The following is an 8,305-nucleotide window of genomic DNA, read 5'->3' as shown; positions in this document are numbered from 1 at the left end:
TGACCACAGATATGAATTACATTTTTTTCACCCTATTTGTGAAGGCCCGTGGGTTGCTCAGAGGGTCCCTCACACCAGCACAGAATTGGTTATCGTTACCACAGCGGTTCTTTTTTAGGGCTTTACGAAAATACCACGCTTACATTGGGGGGCAAAATGTGCCATGCCAACTTCACCAGTGACGTTTTGTACATCAACTAAATTTGCAAAAACATAATTTCTTTCATGTGGCTCAGTATTTCAAATTTCCAGTTGCTCTTGATGCCTCAGTGATCCCTCATGTGAAGCTTCAAGCTTTGTCTGGGCTCCAGGTGGCCGGAAACATTCTCTCAAGTGTCTCTCTCTGTCCCTCAGTGTGCGCGGATTGCATGAAAGGGTTTGCTCTGGCAGGCCCAGGTGAGGAGCCCGGGACCTGGGGAGTGTGTGCTGGTCTGCCATCTAGCAAAGTGCCCTGGACCCTCATGCACCAAGAGGGCACTCTGCATGGGGAAGAAGTCCTGACTGGGCACATGTTCAGAGCTCCAGCTGACCAGGAGGTAGAAACCTCCATCCCTGTGCTCCATTCTCTGGTCCACCTTGTCAAAAAGTGCCCTGAAGAGGATCCAGCAGACCCCGAAAAGGCTCCACTACTTGCCCAGATTAAGAAGCTCTGAACAGGCACTGGGTCAGAGCTCCAGCTGGCCTAGGAGTGGGATCCTCTGTCCCTGGGATGAATTCTTCAGTCCAGTAGCACAAGAGGGGTACAAAGTTCCCTGGGGAGAGTGTGCAAGACAAGTGTGCGTGTAGCGTAGAAGAAGGTAAAAAGGGAGGGGGAATTCCCATTTTGGAACTAAAACCCTCACTCACCTAGCAAGCTAGATGACATGCTTCATCATATGGGTTCTGCTCCTCGTCAGACTAGCGCTGCAATGTCTGACGGACACCCGTAAAGGGGCTCTTTATCGGAGATCCATTGTTCCAACCATATGGTACATGCGGGTGAGAGGGCGAGTGAAAAGGTGTAGTCGTGAAGTAGTGGTGAATTAAAAAAGGTGGGTCAGTCCACAAGGAACTTTATTAGCGTGGCTGACTCGCTTGATTAAAATAGGTGGGAGGGGAGATATGCGCTGAGAAGGTACACAGCAGAATATCTGCAATCCTCTGGTCAAGTCAACATGTTTCTTGCCGACATGGCATTTCATCAGGACCTAAGTGCTCAGTACTACACAGTGAACAATTAATTAAATGTGAATTACAACCTTATTCCTTGAGGTCAATAGGTAAGCAGGCCGGCAGGTCCTGCTATTGCGATGTGACCCTAAGTGATTCTCTAAGGCGCCTCGCAGTCTGCTCCCGTGGGACCTGCTCCCATGAGTCAGGTACCCAGTCGGTGCGCGGTCCTATCCGTAAACACCTACCCCCACAGAGTCTGGTCAGGACGTTGGAGCGACTGGTCTCCCGGACATGTACACTGGACCCCATTAAATATCGTCCGCTTACGGTTCCCCCTTTGTTGATAAGATGAATTCTTCAGTCCGCCATGTCACAAAGTACCCAGGAAGGAGCCCTGCAGGCCTTAGGAGGGCACTCCTGCTTGACCAGGTGAAAAAAGGCCTGACCCGGTTGCTGGAGACCTGGGGATGACTTCCATGCTTAGCCGTGGTGAAAATGTCTGTCCAGGCTGCTGCCAGAGCTCCAACTGGCCACTGGGTGGAAGCCTCTGTCTCTGGGCCCCATTTTCTTGCCTGCCATGTCACAAAATGCTATGGAAGGGGTCTCACTGGCACCAGGAGGTATCCCATGCTTGGCTGTGTTAAGAAGCTCTGGCTAAGCCATAGGTCTGAGCTCCAGCTAACCCAAGGGTTGAAGTCCCTGGGTTCCCTTTCCAGGCTTGCTGTGTCATGTGGAGAGTAGGAAAGAGTTCCCTCAGTGGCATGCAGGGCTCGCCTGCTTGGTTGGGTGAAAACGCTCTGACCGGGCCCCAGGTCAGAGCTCTGGCTTCCCTGGGGTGGTGGACCCCCAATCCTGGGATCCCTTCCCTGCTCACCATCATGTCACGTAGAGCCTTGGACAGGTTCCTACAGGCCAAGGTAGGGATCCCCTGATTGGCCAGATAAAAAAATCTCTGACCGGGCCCTAGGTTAGAGCTCCTGAAGGCTTCTCAACAACCCCATGCCAGAGTCCCTGTTTGGAGTATACAAACCTGGCCCACTAAGCACCATGGCCCCTCCAAGGGCCAGCGGAATCTTATTCTTTAGATACGGTCTGACCAGATAGCTGCACTTCAAGCCTGAGTATCTGGTCACACATGCCATAGGAATGCACCCAAGCTTCCCTGAAAGTTCAAATGAGGGCTCATTTGACTCTTCAAGCCCAGCCAGAGCACCAGGAGGTTGGATACATTTGCTTGAACACCGCCACCCGTCACTCAGTCAGTATGCACGAATCAAAAGAAAAGAAGGTAGCCTTCCTCCAGATTAGTGGGGACAAGGTACTAGGGACCCCCTTGTCATCCAGTTGTTCTCCCCAAGTACTGCAAGTGTTCCGTCTGTGGCTGCCTTCCAGCCCTGTCTGATGGACCTTTCCTGGGAGCGTGTGTTCCTGAAGAGGAGGCAGGGATGAGATGCTCTGGGACTGTACCTCCAGCACCATACACTGATCAATTGGGAATGGTTGTTCCATTTAGGGTTGGACTGCTTGGCTGGGCCTGGGCTGTTGTTTCAAGCTCAGAGCTTCCAGCTCGCCTGGGACTATCCAATTCGAGGGGTTGCCTTTAGTGGAGCTACTCCGAGAGCTTCCCCACCCAGCAGAGCAACCTGCTAGCCTGTGCCTTCTCAGTGGTCTGACTAAAGTGGACAGGTTCATGTGGTGCTACTCCTGGAATGGATGCCACCTGCCGGTTCGAGCCCCATGTGCCATATCGTCCTCCTTCTTCACCCAATGCATTTCTGCAGCAGCTCGGATCAACTCCTCAGTGAGGTGTCCCTGCTGCCGAGGCCGGCACCCCTTCATCTCTCTCAGGCTGCCCTCAGCCCACCTCTCCCATAGGAGAGCAAGCCTGGCCTGCCAATGCCCATTCGATTGCTCTGTCCATCAGGCAAGCAGGAGTTATCTGCAGCAGTCTCCTGAGGGGTGCAAAACTTGTTTGGGATGGGCAGGCTACTTCTCCTCCTCCCTTCAAGCAGGTGCGGCTACCTGTTTCATAGTGCCAGTAGCATATGCTTGTCTCAAAGATTCAGCCATGCCTGTGTAAGTGCACATGGCGGGTACAGTGAAACTGCAAGTGGCTCATTAAATTAGTCATGGTTCCTTTGATCACTCCATCTGTTACGTGGATAATTCTACTGTGGTAATTCTAGAGCTAATACATGGAGACAAGCGCTGACCTCTTGGCATGTGTGCATTTATCAGACCAAGACCAATCTGGGCTTGCCTGACTGCTTTGGTGGCTAGAAAATCTCAGGCCCATCGCACGTCCCACTAATGGTGATGATACATTTGGATGCCTGGCCTACCTACTTTCAATGGTACTTTCCGGACTGTCATGATGCCCTCAGGGTTCAATTCTGGAGAGGAAGCCTGAGAAAGAACTACCGTACCCAAGGAAGGAAGCGGGCATGCACATTACCCAGTCCCAAGGCAGGGAGGTAGTGATGAAAAATAACAATACAGGACTTTTACAAGGCCCTGATATTGGAATAAGTACACTTTAGATCCTTTAACGAGAGTCCCTTGGAACACAACTCTGATTACTGCAGCCGTTGTATTTCTAGCTCCATCAGCATAAATAAAAGTTGCTGCAGTTAAAAAGCTTGCAGTTGACCCTTGTGATTGGGCTGACTGTCTGGCACAAGGTGAACTACAACCTGCCCCCGGCCCTGACTCTCAGCACTCCCTTAATGGCCTGGACTAAATGTGCTGGGGTATGAAGCGTTTACTTTGAAAAAATTAGTGTTCAAAGTAGTCATGTTGCCGGAATACTTCATTTAAAAGTAATGTAATGGGAGTCTGGTTTTATTTTGTTGTTTTTTGGGAACTGGGGCCATGATTAAGAGGGACAGTCAGGGACATTCAAGTTATGCAGCTAATTTTCAAATTCTTGGACGGGTGCAAGATGAACCAAAGTGAAAGCATTCACCTAGAATATTTACATTAATCAAGGAAAAAAAAGTTGGAGGTTTGAAGATGATCAGATACTGTAAAGGTTCTGACCATAAATGAAGTCCACTAGCGATCTATCCAGTGGGGTTACTCCCATGATCTGCCAAGCAGTTTCTTGGAAACCCAAGCCTTTGCGTTCTGGCTTGGGTTCCTGGAGGGAGAAATTGTCAGAAAGGCATAAGCAGTAGTGGAGCCTTCTGCTTAATTTGACTCAATAAAGGTAACCTCACCTGGCCAGGACATAAAAAGGATTGACAGATTGATAGGTCTTTCTTGATTTTGTGGGTGGTGGTGCGAACCCGTTCTTATTTGGTGGGATCAATTTGTCTCATTAATTCTGATAAGAAAAAATATTCTTCCATGCTAACTAGTTACACAACTCCCAGCAGTTGGCGTTCATCCTCTTTAGGGGACATGTGGTGTTGAGAATCACAAAATGGAGTAATAATAATCTGTGATGCCTTTAGATGTCTGCCCGCTACACTGAACAGCATGTATCTTAACATTTGTCAACAGTGGCAGGTTACCCGCTAAGCACCGTCTGTGCTAGGTTTGAGGAATGCAATTATTTCCCATGAATGAGGAAACAAGGAAATCTCAGTAAGTGCAGGTCATAATAATTTTACAATGGGAAAATCCCTTCCCTTGCTACACACCAACCCCGCTACTACCACTTAGTTTGGTGAAGTCCTTGAAAGGGCTGGGAAGGAGTTCTCCGGCCTGCCTGTGTGCTAGGTTCAATGATGGACCTGGCGGGTTGTGGTTTTCGATCTAGGAAGGGTGTACTGCCATGCCCCGTGCCCCTCTTCAGCCAAGGGATCGATCTGGCTACCCTACGCTTTGGCAACCAACTACTAACTCAGATCAGGTAAGGTGGTGACCCTCTGAAATTAAGCATATTACTAAGCACAAGAAAATAAAGTAACCTGGCTTCTCTGAGTAAAGGTGAGTGATCAGTCAGATTCCAGAAAATATGTTGGTTGAGGCAGTAAGCATAGTGTTGGCCATGGTAGTCAGAACTTTCCATGAATCCATACCTGGAAATCACCAGCACTGGTAGCCGCAGGGCTAGGCTGCGATGAGTAGAAGAGCCGCTTAGTTGTGCAAGGAAGCCTGGGGTAAGGATCTAGGTGGAGCCGCTGCAGGTGCAGATCTTGGCGGCAGTAGCAAATATTCAAAAGAGAACTTTGAAAGCTGAAGTGACGATGGGCAAAATGTGATGGCATTTGAGCATGGATTAGTCAGTCTTCAGAGATTGGTGAGCACCGTTCGGATGGGCAATGGCCTCTGTTTCCCTAGGTCCATCGAACGGGAGTCGATTACCTGGATCCCCTGGAGTAATGGGAAGGTCGGTCTCCTCCGATCCTGTCCACAGGATTGCCACTTGGACACACTTGGCCCTGACAGGACACATTTCCTTTGTGGCAGTGTGCAGTGACTGGCTCCAGGTCAGCAGTGAAGGTTTTGAGGTAGTAGGTGGCTCGCCGCTCTGGTGGAGAGTGTTACAACCTTCTACTTGCAACCTCACTGTATTCACTGGGCTGAAACGGATTAACCACCTCCGCGCCCTCCCCAGGCAACAGCCCCAGCCCCTCTCATGATGGACCTGTGTGGGGAAAAGGGATGAGGTCCCCTGCTACTACACGAGTGGCAGAGACAGACACCCTCATGGCCTCCAGTGTGGTAACGCAAACGATCCCAGACAAGCTTCCAAGAGCCTGGGGAGAGCTCTCTTTTCTTTTTTGTGAGAGGCAGACTTTCCAGGAACTGATTGCCCAGAGAAAGGGGACTCGGCCTTGAAAGGCATTGTAGTTCCGGCAGCATCCAGTGACCTCTAGCTAGTCATTGAAAATTCAGGAGAGCTGGTGTAAATTTCCTGCCAGGCTGTACAGATATCTGGAACCAGTCTCCAAGATGAACAGCCTCTGGTATAATGGAACAGTGTCTGTAAGGGAAGTTGGCGAGTCAGATCTGTAACTTTGGGATAAAGATTGTCTCTAAGGGCTTGGTCAACTGTGCTGAGGCATGAAGTGGGACTGGGCACATGCCACAGCTGGATGAGGCATTGCGCTCTGAGGTGGCATTGAATCTGGATATGAGTCAGGCACTTCCTGTGGATCACCCCTCCAGCTGTGGTTGCCTCTCCCTTTTCCCTTCTCTGGGGCATGGTGCACACTTTCTGCCTTGGTCGGCATCTAACAGCTTACTTATGACTGGTGTGGACTAGGGAAACCTAGCAGTTTAATTAAAACAATACATTGTGAAGGTCAGAGGTTAGTCTTGAATGATCTGAGTTCAGTCCAGTGCTCTGAATGTCAAAGTGAAGAAACTCAATGAAGTGCGGGTACAGGATGAGGGTAACTTTGACTCCCTTCTAAATTGTTTACTCATACATGTACTCAGGAGATATAATAAACAATAAAATTGATAATGTTATGTTATTTGTACTTATAAAGTGCACTGCTACCCTGGGGTGTCCTGGCGCTGAGTACTGGTGACCCGGGGAGCATTGAGCTGTGTAGTGAGAGAAGAACCATGTTTTTAAACCCTTGTGAAAAGAAGTGAGGTCTGGAGCATTTCTGAGATGGAACAGGAGTTCATTCCTTGTTTTAGAGGCACAGTGGAAAAAGCTTCTACCTCTCCAATTAGTTTTCTTAAAGGTAGAGGTTTCAACTAATTTGGAGCTGGAGGACCGCAGTGTTCTGCTTGAGACGTACCAGTCTGGTTTTAAGAAACTCCGGGCCAATCCCATTAACCACCTTGAAGACGACACAGAGTGCCTTGAAGCGTGATCTAAGTGGAACTGGGAGCCAATGCAGTTTCTTAGGTTCCCCTTTGACCGAGGCAAACCTTGGTGTTTCCGTCAACATTCTCGCTGCCGCGTTCTGTACCAATTGCAGCTTGTTCATATGTTGTTTCTGAACATTGAGATAGAGTCTGTTGCAATAGTCTAGGCGGGAAATAATGAGTGCAGTGACAACCATCCTTATGTTGCTCGTGACAGGAAGAACTTGATTTTTTAATTATTCTGAGGACCATGAAACATGCTGAAGTCACCTGATTCACTTGGTCCCCCATGGGGAGCTTGTTATCCACCGTAACTCCCAAATTCTTGGCTTTCCTGGAGGGTGTTGGCCAGGATCCCAGATCCTCCGGCCACCAGTCTGGTGTCCAGACCCGGGGATTATTGCCAAATTTTAGCATCTCAGTTTTAGCTGAGTTGAGTTTTAAACAGGTGGATGACATCCGGGTAGAAATAGAGCTCATACACTTGTGGAACCGATCCCCCGCCTCCCTTTCCGCTCCCTCTGTCAGCGATAACACAATTTGTGTGTCATCAGCGTAGGAGGTGAGCTGGAAACCAAATGACCGGATGACACTGGCCAGGGGGGCCACATAGATATTAAAGAGCGTAGGGCTCAAAGCTGAGCCCTGTGGCACCCTACAGGGAAGCGAGAAGGGTTCAGAGGTGTTGCCATCTAGGTCTACCGTCTGAGACCTGTCAGACAGAAAAGAATGTAGCAGTTTCCAAGCCGAGCCCTTCACACCAATTTCAGAGAGCTGGTTCAACAGGACCTTATGGTGGACCGTATGAAAGGCCGCGAAGATAGCATTTCCTCCCTTATCCATGGCCTCTCTAATTTCCTCTGATGATTTTATTAAAGCCAGCTCCATACTGTGAAAAGCTCTAAACCCATATTGCGATGGGTCCAAGGAGTTATTAGCAGTGATGAAGTTGCTAAGTTGGCTGTTCATTTATTTTTCCAGTATCTTGCTGGTAATGGGAGCCTGGAAATTGGACGATAATTATTCGGGTCCTTAGGGTCCAAGGATTGCTTCTTCAGTAGAGGAAGCATAGAAGCCTTTTTCCAACTTATAGGAAAGATTCCAGACCGTAGAACTGCGTTGAGCAGGGGGGTCAGTGCTGTACCGATAATTTCCGGAATTTGCTTAACAATTCTAGCGAGATATGGGTCCCTATCACTAGGGGCACCAGATTTTATAGTATGCAGCACTTTGACCAAATCAGTTTTCTCGATCGGGGTGAAATGGTCCAATAATTCTGCTGGGGCACCTGAGCTTCTTGATTCCATTAGATTAAAATCAGACTGATTACCATTGATCTGACCAACGAATGAAGTAAAGATAGTTTCTATTTTAGTTT

General features: G+C 48.9%; 1 pseudogene; it reads left to right on the top strand.

Annotated features, from left to right (window-relative positions):
- Positions 1-3,171: 3,171 nt before the first annotated feature.
- On the top strand, positions 3,172-4,852 carry LOC147701424 (18S ribosomal RNA; annotated as a pseudogene).
- Positions 4,853-8,305: the final 3,453 nt, after the last annotated feature.

Source organism: Lissotriton vulgaris, chromosome 7 (genome assembly GCF_964263255.1).
Source record: "Lissotriton vulgaris chromosome 7, aLisVul1.2, whole genome shotgun sequence".
NCBI classification, from domain to species: Eukaryota; Metazoa; Chordata; class Amphibia; order Caudata; family Salamandridae; genus Lissotriton; species Lissotriton vulgaris.
This window is presented reverse-complemented; position numbering and strand designations above follow the sequence as displayed.